A 20,549-nucleotide genomic window follows, 5' to 3' on the forward strand; every position below is an offset into this window, starting at 1 on the left:
ACAGAGGAAGGCAAACCATACCTCTGAACCTCTTTTATAAGTCTGAACATGAAGCAAAGGCCTAGCCTCAGAATCAAATGAAGTAGCCTAGCTGTGAGGTTGTCCCAGAAAGGTGGCTTCTATGCTCAACTGAGCTGCTGCTTGTGAGATGACAAGCATACTCTTTCCTTTGTTAATGGAAGTAACTAACCATCAAACACACATTCAGATTGGAGTAAAGATGTCTATAATCCAGTTCTAGAGGTGCTCTTTCTTTTATCCCCCCTTATATTTATTTTGTTTTAGAACAGTTTTACTGAGAAACATTTCATATATAATATTTTTACCCATTTATATAGTACATTTCCATGAATTTCAATATATTCACTATGTACAAACATTACAGAAGTCATTTAGAATATTTTCCCTGCACCCTTTAGCTATCACCTTCATCAGGCCATCATCATGAGCCCTGAAGTCCACTAATATATGTTTTGTCTCTATAAATTTATCTCTTCTGATTTTTCACTTAAATGGAATTGTACGTATGGCCTTTCATGCCTGGCTTCATTTATTCAGCATACTTTATTCAAAGTTCTTCCATCTGAATACAACACTTTTTTAATACTATTCAATAGCATAACATTTTTTCCCCACAGTGTTTATTTGTAATCCCATCTTATTTCTGAAAGGTTTGTAGCAATATCTTCTTTTTTTGAAATTTTTAAGAAAATTGGCATTTGGTTTAATTGATTCCTCCATTTTTTTCTAGTCTCTATTTCAATCATATCTGTACTGTTTTTTAGAAATAGTTTTATTCATTTTGCTTGCTTCAGTTTGCTCTTCTTTTACCTGTATGTTAAGTTTGAAGGTTAGGCTATTGATATAAAATCTTCTTCTTTAAAAAAAAATACAGACTGAGATGAATCATTTTATTTGCCAACTTGGCTGAGCTATTGTGCCCAGTTGTTTGGTCAAACAATAGTCTGTACGTTATTATGAAAGTATTTTGTATATGTGATTAAGATTTAAAATCAGTTGGCTTAAATAATGGAGATTAATATCCATAAGATGGGTTAGCTCCATCCAAACAAAAGGCATTTAGAGCAAAAACTGAAGTTTATGGGAGAAGTAGGAATTCTGCCTCAATACTGTAATGTAGGAAATCTTTAGTTTTTAGCCTCTTATCCTGCCCTATAAATTTCACTCAAGACTGTAATACTATCATGGTTTAATTTATGCGTCTACTTGACTTGGCTAAGAAATGGCTGGATATCTTATAGAACATTATTCCTGAGTGTGTCCATAAAGGTGTTTCTAGTAGAAATTAGCATTTGAATTGTTAGATTGAGTAAAGTGTAGCCTTATTAATGAAAGTGGGTATTATTCAAATTGCTGAAAGCCCTGAATAGAACAAAAAGACAGAGCAAAGACAAATTTGCTCTTGGTGTCTCTGGGATACCCATCTTTTGACATCTGACATGATGGGTATTCTTGTTTCATGGGTCTTCAGACTTGACCCATAACTTGCACCATTGAATACCCTATTTATCAGATATTCAGGTTTGGGCTAGAACTGTATCACCAGCATTTCTAGGCTTCCAGGTTGCAGCTGGCAGTTGATGGGACTTCTTAGTATACAAAAATGCATGAATAAATATCTTTTTAAGCTATATGTCTATTCTATTCTATTGGTTTTGTTTTTCTGAAAAAAATCCTGAAGAATAGAAACATCAACTCTTCTTTTTTTCAGCTTCTTTGAGGTGTACTTAATATACATTTGCTATGGTGATCCGTGATCAGTGTTCTTTGATGTTACTCTTATAATTTTGGGGATGTACCACAACCACAAATCAAGTCCTTATAAGAAGGAAAAACTACAAAATGTATATATTTTGACCACTACACTGACCAGTCATTCACTGATCTCTTGACCTTTCCTGGAGCCTCTCAATTCCTGGAACACAAAAATATTGAAACTAGGTCAATTAATAACCATACAATGGGGCTTCCCTGATGACTCGGTGCTAAAGAATCCACCTGCAAATGTAGGAGACTCGGGTTTGATCCCTGATCCAGGAAGATCCTACATGCCAAAGAGCAAATAAGCCTGTGCACCACAACTACTGAGCCTGTGTTCTAGAACCTGGGAAGTAACAACTACTGAGCCCAAGTGCTGTAATTACTGAAGCCTATGTGCCCTAGACTCTATGCTCCATAACAAGAGAAGCCACTGCAATGAGAAACCTGCACACTGCAATTAGATAGTAGCCCCCACTTGCCACAACTAGAGAAAGCCTGTGTGTAGCAATGAAGACCGTGTGCAGCTAAAATAAATAAAATTATTAAAAAAATAACCATACAATAACCTCTAAGTGTTCAAGTGATTGGAAGAGTCACACAACTCTCACTTGAAATCAAAAGCTAGAAATTATTAAGTTCAGTGAGGAAAGTATGCCAAAAGCTGGGATAGGCTGAAAGTTAGGCCTCTGGCACTAAACAGCCAAGTTTTGAATGCTAAGGAAAAATTCTTGAAGGAAATAGAAAAGTGCGCATAAGATTTAAGGAAAGAGGCCATCTCCATCACGACAAAGTATAGGTGAAGCAGCAAGTGCTGATACAGAACCTGCAGCAAGTTATATAGAATACCTAGCTAAGATGATGAAGGTAGCTATACTAAGAATCATTTTAGTCGATTTTCAATGGAAGTGAAACAGCCTTCAATCAGAAGACGTCAGCTAGGACTCTCATAGCAAGAGAGGTCAGTGCTAGTTTTAAAGTTTGAAAATACAAGCTGATTCTTTTGTTAGGGGTTAATGCAGCTGGTGCAGAAAAGGAAACGGCAACCCACTCCAGTATTCTTGCCTAGAGAATTCCGTGGACAGAGGAGCCTGCTGGGCTGCTGTCCATGGGGTCGCACAGAGTTGGACACGGCTGAAGTGACTTAGCATGCATGCATGCATTGGAGAAGGAAATGACAACGCACTTCAGTATCCTTGCCTGGAGAATTTCAGGCACAGAGGGGCCTGGTGGGCTGCTGTCTATGGGGTCACACAGAGTCAGACATTACTGAAGCGACTTAGCAGCAGCAGAAGCAGCAATGCAGCTGGTGACTTTAAGTTGAAGCTAAAGCTCATTTACTGTTTAGAAAATTCCAAGGCCCTTAAGAATTACGCTAAATCCACTCTGCCTGTGCTCTATGAAACAACAAAATCTGGGTGACAGCACATCTGTTTACAACATGGTTTACTGAATATTTTAAGCCCACCATTGAGATCTACTGCTCAGGAAAAAAAAAATCCCTTAAAAAATATTACAGTTCATGCATATTACAGCACCTGGTCACCCAAGATCTCTGATGGATATGTACAACAGGATTAATGTTGTTTTCATACCTGCTAACATAATATCCATTCTGAAGGCCATGGATGAAGGAGTTATTTTGACTTTCAAGTCTTTACCACTTAAGAAATACATTTTGCAAGTCTATAGCTGCCATTGATAGGGATTCCTCTGATGGATCTAGGCAAAGTACCCTGAAAACCGTTGGGAAGAGATTATGATGCTGGATGCTTGGGGCTGGTGCACTGGGACGACCCAGAGGGATGGTATGGGGAGGGAGGGGGGAAGGGGGTTCAGGATGGGGAACACGTGTATACCTGTGGTGGATACATGTTGATGTATGGCAAAACCAATACAATATTGTAAAGTAATTAACCTCCAGTTAAAATAAATAAATTTATATTTTAATAAAATAAAATAAAATATTGCAAAAAAATAATAATCCTAGAGCATTTAGTCATGTTTTCCTAAGATGTTCTGAAGGAATGCTAATTTATCTGTTAAAAGGTAGTGGATATCATTCTTAACACAGAGAGATTAAAGTCTAGATGCAGCAACACAACCCTCTGGGTAAACAGAGAAGGCTAACACAGTGACAGATGACTCAGCTTCTGTTGTACATGGTAACTCAATCCATATCCTCTGGGTCACAGTTGGAGGTAACTTTCATGCATATGTGAATTTTCTTAATAAAAGTGTTTCTCAGTGTATCTCTTAAAAAAATTCATCACTCTAGGTACCATTAAGAAAATTTGTGATTCATAGGAAAGGATCAAAATATTAACATTAACAGGAGTTTGGAAGAAGTTGATTTCAAACCTCATGGATGACTTTGAGGGATTCAAGTCTTCAATGGAGGATGTAACTCCAGATGTGGTAGAAGTAGGAAGCATACTAGAGCTAGAATTGCAGTCTAAAGAGATGACTGAATTGCTCTAACCTCATGATAAAACTTTAACAGGTAAGAAGGTGCTTCTTATGGATAAGCAAAGAAACTTTTGTCCTGATGTGAAATCTATTCCTGTGGGAAATGCTGTGAAGATTGTTGAAATGACAATAGAAGATTTAGAATGTTGCATACACATGTGATAAAGCAGCATCAGGGTTTGAGAGAACTGACTCAAATTATGAAAGTTCTCTGGGAATAAATAGCTATCAAACAGCATGGATGTTTATAGCAGCTTTATTTATAACTGCCAAAATGTGTAAACAACCAAGATAATCTTCAGTAGGTGACTGGATGGACTATGTTACATTCAATCAATGGAATAGTTTTCAATGCTAAAAATAAACAATCTGTCAAGTCGTGTGAAAGAAGCCAATCTGAAAAGGCTACATATTGTATGATTCCAACTACTATATGACATGCTGGAAAAGGCAAGATTGTTGCTGCTGCTGCTAAGTCGCTTCAGTCGTGTCCAACTCTGTGCGACCCCATAGACGGCAGCCCACCAGGCTCCCCTGTCCCTGGGATTCTCCAAGCAAGAATACTGGAGTGGGTTGCCATTTCCTTCTCCAATGCATTAAAGTGAAAAGTGAAAGTGAGGTCGTTCAGTCACGTCCTACTCCCAGCGACCCCATGGACTGCAGCCTACCAGGCTCCTCCATCCATGGTATTTGCCAGGCAAGAGTACTGAAGTGGGGTGCCATTATGAGAGAGTAAAAAGTAAAAAATCAGTGGTTTCCAGCAGTGTGGACATGAGGTGGAGGAGGTATGATTAGGCAGAGCACAGAGGATTTTTAGGCCAGTGGAAATCCTGAAACTTTAAATCTGTTGAAGAGTAAATTTCAATTTGCCCCTACTTCCAACCCTTGGCAACCACCATTCTACTTCCTGCTCCTATGAGTTTTACCATTTTAGATACCTCATGTAATTAGAATTATGTAATAATGTTCCTGTTGTGACTGGCTCATTTTACTTAGCATAACATCTAAAGATTCATCCATGCTGTCACATATGCCAACATTTCACTCATTTTAGCTGAAAAATATTTATTGTGTTTGTATACCATATTTTCTCTATCTACTCATCTGCTGATAGAGATTTAGGTTTTTTCCAAACCTTGAAAACTATGAATAATGCTGCAATAAACATGAGAGCATAAATACCTCTTCCAAATTCTAAATTATTTTGGGTAAATACTCAGAAGTGGGAAAATGTATCATATGGTAGTTACAGTTTTAATATTTTGAGGAAACCCTATACTGTTTCCATCACAGCCACACCATTTCATATTCCCATCAAAAATGTAGAAAGGTTCCAATTTTCCCATGTTTTTATTAACACTTGTTAACCTGTATGTTTCTTTTTGATTATAGACATCCTAATCATGAGGTAATCTTTCCTTGTGGTTTTGATTTGTATTGGCCTGATGATTAGTTACATTGAGCATGTATTCATATACCTGTTGACCATTTCTATGTCTTCTTGGAGATATGTCTATTTAAGTCCTTTACCCATTTTTTAATCAGGCTATTTACTTTTTTTGGTATTACATTGTGGGAATTCCTTATATAATTGGAGATTAACACATTTTCAGATATATGGTTTGAAAATGTTGTTTCCTATCCCATAGTTTCCTTTTCATTCTATTCATATGTCCTTTGCTGTTCAGAATCATTCAGTTTGATATATTCATACTTATTAATTTTGTTTCTTTTTCTGCCTGTGATTCTAGTGTCAGATCAAAAAAAATCATTGCCCAGAGCAATAACATGAAGCTTTCTCCTGCATCTTCTTCTAGGAGTTTTACAGTTTCAGGTCTTTTAAGAATTCAATCCATATTGAATTGGCATTTTTTGTGTACAAGTAAGATAAAGGTTTAGTTTCAATCTTTCATATGTGGATATCTAGTTGTTGCAGCACCATTTATTGAAGAGGCAATCCTTTGTACATCATGTGATCTTGGCACCTTTGTCAAAGATCAGTTGATCATATATACGTGGATTTATTCATGGTTTTTCTAATCTGTTCCATTGGTCTGTATGTCTGTCTTCATGCCAATATCATGCTGTTTTATTACTGCAGCTTTTTAATAAATTTTGAAATTAAAATGTGTGATACCTCCACCTTTATTTTTCTTCCTGAAGATTTCTGTGGCTATTTGGAGTCCTTTTCAAATTTGCTAAGCCTTTGTGATCCCTTCACTGTATGCTTATCTGTGCCCTTAAAGTTGAAATGAGTCATGTAGGCATCATATCAGTCAGTTCAGTTGCTCAGTCATGTCTGACTCTTTGCAACACTATGAACTGCAGCATGCCAGGCCTCCCTGTACATCACCAACTCCCTGAGTTTACCCAAACTCATGTCCATTGAGTCAGTGATGCGATCCAACCATATCATTCTCTGTCATCTCCTTCTTCTCCCACCTTCAATCTTTCCCAGGATTTGGGTCTTTTCAAATGAGTCAGCTCTTTGCATCAGGTGGCCAAAGTATTGGAGTTTCAGCTTCAACATCAGTCCTTCCAATGAACACTCAGGACTGACCTCCTTTAGGATGGACTGGGTGGATCTCCTTGTAGTACAAGGAACTCTCAAGAGTCTTCTCCAACACCACAGTCCAAAATGTGTTCAAACCACAGTTCTTCAGCACTAAGCTTTCTTTATAGTCCAACTCTCACATCCATACATGACTTCTGGAAAACCATAGCCTTGACTAGACAGCCTTTTGTTAGCAAAGAAATGTCTCTGCTTTTTAATATGCTGTCTAGGTTGGTCATAACTTTCCTGCCAAGGACTAAGTGTCTTTTAATTTCATGGCTGCAGTCATCATCTGCAGTGATTTTGGAGCCCCCCAAAATAGTCTGCTACTGTTTCCACAGTTTCCCACTATTTGCCATGAAGTGATGGGACCGGATGCCATGATCTCAGTTTTCTGAATATTGAGCTTTAAGCCAACTTTTCCACTCTCCTCTTTCACTTTCATCAAGATGGTCTTTAGTTCTTCCTCACTTTCTGCCATAAGGGTGGTGTCATCTGCATATCTGAGGTTATTGATCATATAGGCATCATATAGTTGGGTCTTATTTTATTTTATTCATTCAGCCACTCTATGTCTTTTGATCAGGTAATTTAATTTGTTTACATTTAAAGTAATTGTTGGTAGGTCAGGACTTATTCTTGCCACATTGTTAATGGGTTTCTGGATGTTTTAACATTTCTTTGTCTCTATTATTCTCTCTTGCTCTGTTCCTTTGTTCCATATTGGTATACTTTTATTCACTTCTCTTTATTTTGAATTTATCTGCTATAGGATTTATTTATTTATTTATTTTGGTTACCCTGAGGCTTGCTTGAAACATCTTATTGATATAATAGTCTATTTTAAGCTAATAAAAACTTAAATTTGTTTACATGCAGAAACTCTACCTTTTTCTCCCTCCCCACATATTATGCATTTGATTTCACATTTTACATCTTTTTATACTGTGTATTTTATTGTTATTTTGAGTTCTCTGCCTCTTAAGTCCTATAATTATTCATATCATTAGGTTCTGTTTCTGGAGATTAACTTCATTTGGTTTTTTTTTTGGGGGGGGATACATTCCATATTTCTTAGTTTTCCTTCACCTTTGTGTTGATATCTGCATACTGAAGAAAATACCTAGTTCTCCCAAGTGTTCACAGATTGACCTTGTACAGGAGGAAACTCTCACCAGTTAATCTGCTCAGAGATTCTAAAACTCTCAAAACTTTGTGTTGGTTCAAATCACCATCACTGTTCTTAGTGACCCCCTTGCCATGTAAAGTAGTTTGATCCTATCAGTGGTCTGAGATGGGTGAGACAAAATCCAATCCCCTAGGTAGCCTCTAGAACTGGATATGTGACCCAATTCTTTACTTCACCAGATAAAAACAGAATCTGATGTTTTATCTACTCATTCTGTGCAGAGCTAGAAGAAGGGACTATGATAAGTACTTGTATTCTAGCCCAAATGACTGTGTATGTTCTCAGTGAGACCAGTGAGACAGGTTAAGACAGAAACCAGTACTTTTGGAATCCCTAGAAAAGTTTGAATGTTGGACATGTGGGCAAATATTTCATCCTCCAGGAAGAAACCAAAAGCTGAGAGTTTCCTTCCAATCATATGGCACTATGCCAGAGGCAAGAATTCCAATGAGAGGGCATCTTGCATTTTCTCTACCAGCTTCAATGTAGCTCATTTCATGCTTACTCCAGATGCAGCATCCTTTCAACCAGTAGATTCTGAATTTCTGATGAATTTGTCTATGTATTTTTGTTGAATTGGTGTATACACATGGGGAGTAAAGGTCCAAGGCTTCCTATTCAACTGCCTTTTAGATGTTACCCTCTCTACTGTATCTCTATGCAATTGAAATGAATACTATACATTTAAAATATTTAACCTATAATAGCATCAAAAAGAATACTTAGAATTAAATGTAACAAAATATTTATGACCTCTATACCAAAAAACACACAAAAATGAAAAAAAATGGATAAAAGCTAATCAAAATTGAATTCATTCCCAAATCATGAATTATAAGGCTTAATATTGTCAAAATGGTAATACTTCCCAGATTAATTCACAAATTCATCACAATTATTAGCAAAATCTCAGCTTGTTACAGCAACTGATAAATCAATTCTAAAATTCTCATTGGAATGCAAGAAACTGAGAATAGCCAAACCAAGCTTGAAAAAGATCAAATTTGGATGACTAAAACTTCCTGATTTAGAAATTACTACTAAGCTACTATAATCAGGACAGTGTAGCACTTGCCTATGTCTATATACATAAGCAGAATAGAATTATAATTTAGAATTAAATATATACATATTTAGTCAATTGAGTTTTGAATATAGTGCAGTCACTATGGGAAACACCATGGAAGTACCTCAAAAAATTAAAAAGAGAACTACCATCAGTTCAGTCAGTTCAGTTCAGTTGCTCAGTCGTGTCCAACTCTTTGCAACCCCATGAATCACAGCACGCCAGGCCTCCCTGTCCATCACCAACTCCCGGAGTTCACTCAGACTCGTCCATCAAGTCAGTGATGCTATCCAGCCATCTCATCCTCTGTTGTCCCCTTCTTCTCCTGCCCCCAATCCCTCCCAGCATCAAAGTCTTTTCCAATGAGTCAACTCTTCACATGAGGTGGCCAAAGTACTGGCTATGACCTGTCAAATTCAATTCTGCTGCTGCTGCTGCTAAGTCGCTTTAGTCGTGTCTGACTCTGTGTGACCCCATAGATGGCAGCCCACCAGGCTCCACCATTCCTGGGATTCTCCAGGAAAGAACACTGGAGTGGGTTGCCATTTCCTTCTCCAATGCATAAAAGTGAAAAGTGAAAGTGAAGTCGCTCAGTCGTGTCTGACCCTCAGTGATCCCATGGACTGCAGCCCACCAGACTCCTCCATCTATGGGATTTTCCAGGCAAGAGTACTGAAGTGGGTGTGCCATTGCCTTCTCCGAATTCACTTCTGAGTATTTATCAAAAGAAAACAAAAATATTACCTTGGAAAGATATATGCACCCCCTTCTTCCATGAAACATTGTTTACAAGAGCCAAGATATGTAAAAAACCATGTCTATCATTAAATAAAAGATAAAGAAAATGTGGTACGCATGCACACACACACACAACGGAATATTATTAAGTCATAAAAAGAAGGAAATCTTGCCATCTGCTACATCATGTATAAACTTTCAGGACACTATGCTAAGTGAAATAAGTTGGACAGAGAAAGACAAATACTGCATGATCTTATTGATATGTAGATCTAAACAAAAGAGAGATTGTAGATACAGAAACAAGTTGGTAGTTTCCAGAAATTGCAGATGGGGAGTGGGTCAAATGGGTGAAGAAGGTTAAAAGGCATACACTTCAAGTTATAAAATGAATACGTCATGAGAGTGTAATGTGCACTGTGGTGACTGCAATAATAGTGTATTGCATACTTGAGAGTTGACAGTAAGGCAGATCTTAAAGGTTCTTATCACAGGAAAAAATTGTATAACTATGTATAGGTTAACTGGATTTACTGAGGTTATCATTTTGCAATATACACAAATATTGAATCTTGTTATAAATCTAAAATTAATATAATGTTACCTCCATTGTAATTCCATATATAGATAGCAGGTGAGAAAATAAAATATTTAACATTATTATTCATTAGGGAAAGGTTAATTAAACCACAATGATATACACCTATCAAATGACTTATATAAAAAATACTGGCAATGCCAAATGTTAACATAGATGCAAAACAACTAGATAACTCAAAAATTTCTGTTGGAAATGTAATATGGTACAGCCACTCTGGGAAAAAGCCATTACTTAAAAACCTAAAAATGACTTTACCATGCAACCATTGCACTCCTCAGCATTTATCCCAGAGAAATAAAAACTAACTTTGACACAAAATGTCTGTATATAAATGTTTAGAGGAGCTTGATTCCTAATAGTCAAAACTAGAAAGAACTCGGATGTCCTTCAATGGATGAATGCTGTTACATCCATATCATTAAAAATTATTTCACAATAAAAAGGAATGAACTACTGATGTAATCTGTTAATCTTCAGGGAATCATAGTAAGTTAAAATATACATATACTAGAATTTTACATACAATATGATTACATGAATAAAAGATATTTTAATGACAAAATTATAGAAGTAGAGAACAGATTGATGGTTACCAGGAAGTCAAGAGGGGATAATTGGAATAGTGAACTGTGTGGGTAATAAAATGGCAATATAAGGGATCTTTACAGTGGTGGAAACATTCTTTGTCTTGACTGTATTGTTGTTAATACCCTGGTTTTAATATTGTACTGCAGTGTTGCAAGATGTTACCATTGGGTTCAGTTCAGTTCAGTTCAGTTGCTCAGTCGTGTCTGACTCTTCGCGACCCTAAGAATCGCAGCATGCCAGGCCTCCCTGTCCATCACCAACTCCCAGAGTTCACTCAGACTCACGTCCATCGAGTCAGTGATGCCATCCAGCCATCTCATCCTCTGTCGTCCCCTTCTCCTGCCCCCAATCCCTCCCAGCATCAGGGTCTTTTCCAATGAGTCAACTCTTCACATAGGGTGGCCAAAGTACTGGAGTTTCAGCTTTAGCATCATTCCTTCCAAAGAAATTCCAGGGCTGATCTCCTTCAGAATGGACTGGTTGGATCTCCTTGCAGTCCAAGGGACTCTCAAGAGTCTTCTCCAACACTACAGTTTAAAAGCATCAATTCTTCGGCACTCAGCCTTCTTCACAGTCCAACTCTCACATCCATACATGACCACAGGAAAAACCATAGCCTTGACTAGACGGACCTTAGTCGGCAAAGTTAAGACTAGGTAAAAACTACATGGAATCTCTTTGTATTATTTTTTACAACTGCATGTGAACATATATTTGCCTTCAAATAAAAATTTAATTGAAAAAAAGAGTGGTATTTTCAAAAGATAAAGCTGGGATAACTGCACAGACACATGCAAATGAATGACATTCAACCCCCTACCCCCAATCACACAAAAATTAACTCAAAACACATCAAACATTCAAGTAAAAGAGCTGAAATTACAATATATTATTAGATGAATAAAACAGGTGTAATTAGTATGGAAAATGATTTAAATAGGCATTTGTCCAAAGACTATATATGAATCACCAATAAGCATATAAGATGCTTAACATCACTAATCATTAAGGAAATGCAAATCAAAGCCACAGTGATGTACCATTTCATGCCCACTACAATATCTATAGTTCAAAAGACAGGAAATAACAAATGTTGGCAAGAATGTGGAGAAATCAGAGCTATCGTGCATTGCTATTTATAATGTAAAATGTTACAACCACTTTGTAAAATAGTCTCACAATTCCTTGCAAGGTTAAACACAGTTATCAGATGACCCAGCATTTCAACTATTAAGTATAGAACTAGGAGAAATGAAGATATATATCTACATGAATGTTGAGCATAAATGTTCCCAGCAACATTATTCATTATTTGCAGTATCTGAAACGTGAAAATAACCCAAATGTTGGTCAACTGAAAAAAATGGACAAATCAATTCTGGATATTCATGCACAATAATTAATGAACTATTGATCATGATATTAAAAGTAGGAGAAACCAAAGGCCACATATTATGATTCAATTAATATCATTTTAGTTAAATGAAGAAGGGGATGTTGCTATGTTGTTTCTATGTTGTTGCCAAGTCATGTCTGACTCTTTGGAAACCCATGAGCTAAATCCTGCCAGGCTCCTCTGTCCATGGGATTTCCCAGGCAAGAATACTGGAGTGGGTTGCCATTTCCTTCTCCAGGGGATCTTCCCGACCCAGGGCTTGAACCCATGTATCCTGGATTCATAGATGGTTTCTTTACTGCTGAGCCACCAGGGAAGCCCCACTAATTGCTATAAGATTTATTTATTTGTAAAATGATGAAATAATCTGGAATTAGTGGTGATGGATGCACAATTATATAACTATAGTTAAAAAGAAAAGAAGTGTATTATCAAAACTGGGTCCTTTTTTCCTGGTGATCTTTCTTAGTCTGATAATATTTAACAGATATAATTCTTTACTGTATAGTCTAACTTCTGCTTCATGATACACAAATACGCACATATGTATTTACATATTCTCAAATATGCACATATATAAAATATATCTTTATGACACACTTCATTATTTTTTTCATTTAATGACTTCAGTTCAGTTCATTCGCTCAGTCATGTCCGACTCTTTGCGACCCCATGAATCATAGCACACCAGGCCTCTCTGTCCATCACCAACTCCCAGAGTTCACTCAGACTCACGTCCATCGAGTCAGTGATGCCATCCAGCTATCTCATCCTTTGTCATCCCCTTCTCCTCCTGCCCCCAATCCCTCCCACCATCAGAGTCTTTTCCAATGAGTCCACTCTTCGCATGAGGTGGCCAAAGTACTGGAATTTCAGCTTTAGCATCATTCCTTCCAAAGAAATCCCAGGGCTGATCTTCAGGATGGACTGGTTGGATCTCCTTGCAGTCCAAGGGACTCTCAAGAGTCTACTTCTTTTTAATAAGGTATATCTTGATCACCCAGTATGTAAGCTCTATGATTAATCTTCCATGGCACTTATCACCACATAGGGTGGCCAACTCTATAATTTGCCTGAAACTTTCTGAGCTTTGCTGAAAAGCCTCATGTACAGGGAATCCTCTCAGCCCCAGGAAATCCAGGACAATTGATCACTGTAAAACCTACAATTTTGTTTGCCTTTCTTTCCTCTATAACATAACCTCTAAGAGAATAGGGACTTGATCTGTTTTCTTAACATCTATATCCCATACTTCAAAATATTTTCACATTATTAATTTGTATTCATTCCTTGAAATTGTCTTATTTTTATATACTTATCTAAGTCATATCATATTCAAATCTTATTTTTGTTTTATTTGAACTTGATTTTTAAGATAATAAAATAATATACATCAAATCAATATATTAACTCTTCCTCTCCAGCAATGCTATCTTGCCATATATATTGATTTCCACTAGCTGTGATCATTGATAAATTATAGAAGTAGTAGCATGATTATATACACCTGTAGATCAAATTTTATTAGCTCTTCATCATATACTGAAATGAGAATTTTCTCTTTATTCTTCCAAAAATATGCCTTGTGTTCTAACTAGGTGCCAGACATTTGTCTAGATATAGTGAGTACAATGATCATCTTATAATCTAATAGGACAAAGATTCACATGGAAGACTTTCTCAGAGTAATGACAATAGATACTTTTAGTGGTCTTCCCATATCTGCTTAGTTGTTAATTTCCCAGCTCAAAGCAAATGAAGTAAATGAAGGGAAAAAGTGAAAGTAGATGAGGTTAAAAAAAAAGAGCTATAAAAGGACAGCTCTCACATGGTCTTGTGGAACATGATAAGGATTATAGATTTTATCCTAAGTGTAATAGGAAATTGCTAGAGCATTTTAGAAAGGTGGAAATATATAATCCAACTTAGTTTCAGTTTGTACTATGTGAGTAAAGGCATTAATAGAGGGTAAAGACACCAGAGAAATTTGATAGATATCTAACACAATCCAGTCTAGAAATAAGGAGGATAAGTTAAAGAAGATTAGTATATAACACTATCAGAACTTCTAGGACTTGATGATAATTTGGATGTAAAAGGTGAGGTAAAGGTGGAGGTAATGAGAATAACTTGCTAATTGGATGCTTAAGCAACTGGAGAGATGGATAAACCATTTACTGATGTAGGAAATATTAGGGGATTATTAAAACTAAGCTAGAGCTTGAGAATCTGGGTACATGATATTTGCTATTTTGAGACTTCCATATAATAATATGAAATATTTGTGTATGCACATCTGGAACTCTGAAGATACCTTGACTTGAGGTAAAATGTCATGAAGTAAAGTGAAAGTGTTAGTCACTCGGTCATGTCCAACTTTTTGTGACCCCATGAGTTGGAGCCCACCAGGATCCTCTGTCCATGGGATTTCCCAGGCTATAATACTGGAGTGGGTTCCTTTCTCCAGGGTTTCTTCCTGACCTGGGAACTGAACACGGATCTCCCGCATTTCAGGCAGAATCTTCACTATCTGAGCCACTAGGGAAGCCCAAATTTTCATAGTCTATAGCATATAAATTGCATTTAAAGCCAGATGAATGGATAAGATCAATCAAGTACAGATAGTAAGAGGGTGTTGAGCACTCCTATACTTGGATTTTTTTTAGAATAGAGAGAGAAGTAGGAAAAAATAATGTAATAAAAGCAATTAAGATGTTATTTCAACAAAGAAAATATGTTCTGCTCATGATGAGATAATAGGTCCAAACTTGACCCCCTTTCCCCATTCATTTTGAATAACTATGCAAGTGGACAAAATATGAGACAACTATTTTCAGGAATTGGAAACATGTATCACTGAACTGACATCCCTGAGATTAAATAATTAACATAACCACACTGACTTGCAGTAAAATCTCAAGTGGTTTAACAAATGTGAACAGAAAAGAAAGACAGTATGTGTATATATGTGTGTGTACATATATATACATATATATATATACATATATATACATACTTTTCAGTCTCACCTCTACTATGTAGAGAGCCTTGAAATAATCGCTCCAGTCCTTGAAACAAGAAAAAAATAAACTGAAATAAGTGTTCTTGACCCTATCAAAGAACTGAGTTTGCAGGACAAACCATCACAACAAATCTGGAGAAACAAAAATATCCAGGGTTGCAACTGACATCTGCTTACCTGAGGCAGAAGCTACAGGAGGTATACACTCTTTGGAACACCTAAGTGGTCATTTTTACAGATTGTTAAAGGCTCAATATAAGCTATCATGAAAAAAAATGTTTAAATTGTGTTTGTTAGGGCCTTATGGGACTTTCAAGTTTTGGTGGGTTTTACCTCAAGGAATACCACCAGGTTCTCACAGTGAAGATCTAAGAAAGATTTCCCTCTCTTGTATCTGGTAGAGGGATGGAAAGAACAATCCTTGTAAAATATTTCAAAAAACTTTTTTTTAAAGCCAAGAAGAACTCTACAGGGAAAAACCTTATTCCAAAGGAGGGAAGAGCATTATTCCCACCTCATTTCTCTCTAGTTTCTTGTCTCATCAAAGTGAGGAGAGTCATACCTCTGAAGACACACTTGTGAGGTTTACAGTCCAGAGACACACCCAGTAAAACCTGAGATTTAGCATAAGATAATGGAAAGCTTCCCTCTTCCACATCTTCCTACCACACCAATAAGCTGGAGTATATTATGGTGGAGTTAGAGATTAAAGAGCTACTAGATGCAAATGCTCTAATAAGTAAAGTCCTCAGGGTAGCTAAAAATCATGAGAGGAGACAAAAACAGGAGCCCAAGAGGAATTTAAATCCTCTGTCATCTACAGATACACCAAGTATCAAACATAATTCAGCTCCTAGCCATATTAACATAAATCTTTGCACTACAAGCCTATTCACCTCAGCTCCTACTATTGATATGTATGGCTTTCAACAAGAACATTACAAGCCATAACAAAAGGAAGAAAAAGCAAAACATATCTGAAGAGACAAAGCAAACAGGAGAACTAACTCAGATATAACACAGACCCGGTAATTATTAGAAAGAAGACTTAAAAGAATTATGATTACTATGTTAAAAATGCTCATGAAAAATAGGCAACAGGCAAGAACAGATGAAAGATGAAAGCGAAAAGAAGGAAGCTCTTAGAAATAATAAAAATCAATGTTAAAATTGAAAATACTGTAACAGTAATGTAAGCAAAAATGGCAGGTAACAGATTCCAAGGACCTATATCACCGCAGAAACACTGAAAAGAAATGAGTAAAAATAATGAATTTTGTTGAAATACTGAAAAACAGTCAAAAGATTACATCTTCCAAATAGACACTGAATCAAGTTAAAGGTGTCTTGAAGTGAGCAGTAAAGCTTTGTGTTAATTTAGCCTTGCCCAATCCTATTCCTGGTGTGGAACTTGTCTTGAAGGTGGCAGTTTATATTCCCAGGAAAGGTTATTTGTTTCATGAGGTACCAGAGTGTACCTTGTTTTCAAGTAATTATGTTTTCTGCTTCACCTATTTGTGGTTTTCCTCAAGGAGTAATACAAGATGCTTGCTTTTGTTTCACCTAAGTCAGAACTTTCTCATGGCAGAAAATTAGCTAAGCAGAGTATGTTAATCAAAAATAGTGAAAAGGAGATTTTAAAAAAGCTAGTGATGCCTGGAGCATGATATTAGAGTTGAGACAGACAACAGATATACCAAAACTCTTTGTAGAAAAACTGAGGAGAATGTCACTTTGGGGAATAAGGGCTTGAAATTTCCTGATATAGCAAAGTATCTAGAAAGTCACACACATACTCATAGCAAGACACACATCAAAAAGAACGCAGAATACCCTAAACTTTAACCTCTAGCTTTTTTTGAGGATCACCACGAGCCAGAAGGGAATACTAAGGCAGAATTGTAATGGACTTGGCAATGTATTGAGGCTTTGCTCCAATAGAGAGCCAACCTTCAGAGATTGAAAAGCATTTTCAAGATACTTTATTTTTGTTGACTTCATATATTTAAAGAATTCTTTTCCATACCACTAACTGACTATAGTTAAAGGAACAGAGACTTCAGAGTACATATACAACAAAGAATACAGGTGTTTTTTTTTTTTTTTAAGTAATCGAGAAAAGCCACTATAAAATTAAGTATTGGAAAAGACCCTCATGCTGGGAAAGGAAGGAGAAGAAGGGGGTAGCAGAGGATGAGATAGTAGGATGGCATCACCAATTCAATGAACAAGAATTTGAGCAAACTCCAGGCGTCAGTGAAGGAAAGGGAAACCTGATGTGCTGCAGTCCATGGGCTTGCAAAGTCAGACACGACTGAGCAACTGAACAACAACCACCACTTACAACAAGGAAATACAATAGTCCAGAGGAGGAGGGAGTATCTGATTTTCGGGATTACTACATTACAGTTTTCAAATTTCCTGCTTGTGAACAAAAAATTATGAGGCATGAAAAGAAATGAGAATGTATGTCTCATTTATAGAAGAAATTAAGAGTAACTGTGCACGATGAAGAACAGATATTGGAATTATTAGACAAAACCTTTAATAAACATTTTTATGCTAGAACAAAAGAAAATCATGGATGAAGTAAAAGAAATTAGCAAAATAATGTGTCAGCAAAAGGAGAATGTAAACAAAGGTAAAAATCAAACTTAGAAGAAATTCTGTCAATGTAAGTTAAAATAATTGATTTTTTTTTTAAAAATCAATAAATGGCTCAACAGCATATTTGATAATGAAGGGTAAAAAAGAATCATTGAGCTGAAAGTTAGGTTAATTAAAATTGTCCAGTTAGACAATAAAAAAGAACGGGAGTATATGACAGGAAAGAGGGTCAGAAAAGCTTTTTGAGGAAATAATGACCAAAATCTTCCAAATATGATAAAATTGCCTGGTGGCTCAGTGATAAAGAATCTACCTACCAATCCAGGAGAAATAGGTTTGATCCCTGGGTCAGGTAGATCCCGTGGAGAAGGAAATGGCAACCCACTCCAGTATTCTTGCCTGAAAAATCCCATGGTCAGAGGAGCCTGGCAGGCCACAGTCCATGGGGTTGCAAAAGAGTCAGACAAGACTTAGCAACTAAACAATGACAAACATGCATTTGAGAAGTTTTGTGAACTCCATGTAAGATAAACACAGAGGTTCACAACAAGATACATTATGATTAAACTGTTGACAGTCAAAAAGCAGAACAAACATTGTTCTCAAATTCACCTGGGATATTCTACTGGACTACATATTAGGCAAAAAATAATGACTCTGATTAAATTTTGCATTTTGAAATCATATAAAGTGTTCCTTCCAGAAACAATAGAATGAAACAGAAATATCAATAATAGAATGAAAGCTTGAAAACTCACAAATCCATGTTTTAGCAATGACTATTAGAAATGACACCAAAGACAAGATTCACAAAAGAAATAATTAAAGCTAGACTTCATTAATGTTAAAGCTTCTATTCTGTGAAAGACAATGTCAAGAGAATGAGAAGGCACAGACAGGTAGAAAATATTTGCAAAACACATATCTGATAATGACTATTATCCAAGATGTGCAAATAACTTAGCAACAAGAAAACAAACAACCAAATTTAAAAATGGGCAAAGACCTGAGAGACACACCTGATCAAAGATATATAGATGCCAAGTGACCATACGAAATGATGCTCCCTATATAAGTCATCCAGAAAGTACACATTAAAGCAACAATGAGATAATCGTGCATGCTTATCAGAAGGGCCAAAATAAAAATACTGACAAGATCAAATCTGGCAAGAATATGGACCAACAGAACTCTCATTTGTTACTTGTACAAATACAAAATATTAGGTTTTTACAAAATTAACATATTCTTAGCATAATATCCAGCAATCTCACTCCCTGGTATTTACCTAAAGGAGTTGATAACTTATGACCACACAAAAACCTGCATATGAATGTTTATAAAAGCTTAATTCATAACTGCCTAAACATATGAGCAACCAAGGTATCTTTCAGCAGGTGAATGTATAAACTGTGCTATACTCAGAAAATGAAGTAGTATTTAGTGCTAAAAAGAAATGAGTTCTCAACCAATGAAAAGACATGAAGAAAACAAATGCATGTTACTAACTGGAAGAAGTCATTTGGGAAAGATTTCATCATATATAATTCTAAATATACAACATTCTAAAAAAGGCAAACTATGAAGGAAGTAAAGACTAGTAGTTCCCAGGAGTTAGTGGAGATGGAGGAATGAATAGACAGAGCATAGAAGTTTTTAGGGCACCAAAAATAATCTGTGTGATATTAAAACAGTTGATAATTATCTATATATTTGTATTTGTCAAAATTCATAGAATTTACACAAAGTGAAACTTTATGTAAATTATGGACTTTGGCAGACAATCATGTTTCAATGTAGATTCACTGATATAGCAAGTATACCATTGTTGTGCAGAATATCAATAGTTGGAGAGGCTGTGTGTGGGTGAAGTTTGGGAAACAGGGAATATATGAAAATGCTCTAATTTCCACTTATTTTTGCTATGAACATAAAATTGCTCTAAAATACTTTATTAATTCAAAAAAATCCAACAAAATATACATGAAACATATGGTTTCATTGTTGAATTTCTATCAGACATTTAAAAAGAAATTAACACCAATTTTACTCATACTCTTCCAAAAACAGATGAGTAAGGAACACTTGCTAATTTAATTTAGAGTCCAATATTTTCATAGAAGTTGAAGAACTTACATTTTATAGTCTTTCATGAAGTTACAGTAATCAAAACTGTATGGTACTACCATAGAAATAGACATACAGAACAATGGAATGCAAGAGGAAATCTAGAAATAAAGCCATATCAGTTCAGTTCAGTTCAGTTCAGTCACTCAGTCGTGTTTGACTCTTTGCGACCCCATAAATCGCAGCACACCAGGCCTCCCTGTCCATAACCAACTCCCAGAGTTCACTCAGACTCACGTCCATTGAGTCGGTGATGCCATCCAGCCATCTCATCCTTTGTCATCCCCTTTTCCTCCTTCCCCCAAACCCTCCCAGCATCAGAGTCTTTTCCAATGATTCAACTCTTTGCATGGGGTGGCCAAAGTACTGAAGTTTCAGCTTTAGCATCATTCCTTCCAAAAGAACACCCAGGG

The sequence above is a fragment of the Ovis aries genome, chromosome X (genome assembly GCF_016772045.2).
Source record: "Ovis aries strain OAR_USU_Benz2616 breed Rambouillet chromosome X, ARS-UI_Ramb_v3.0, whole genome shotgun sequence".
NCBI lineage: Eukaryota > Metazoa > Chordata > Mammalia > Artiodactyla > Bovidae > Ovis > Ovis aries.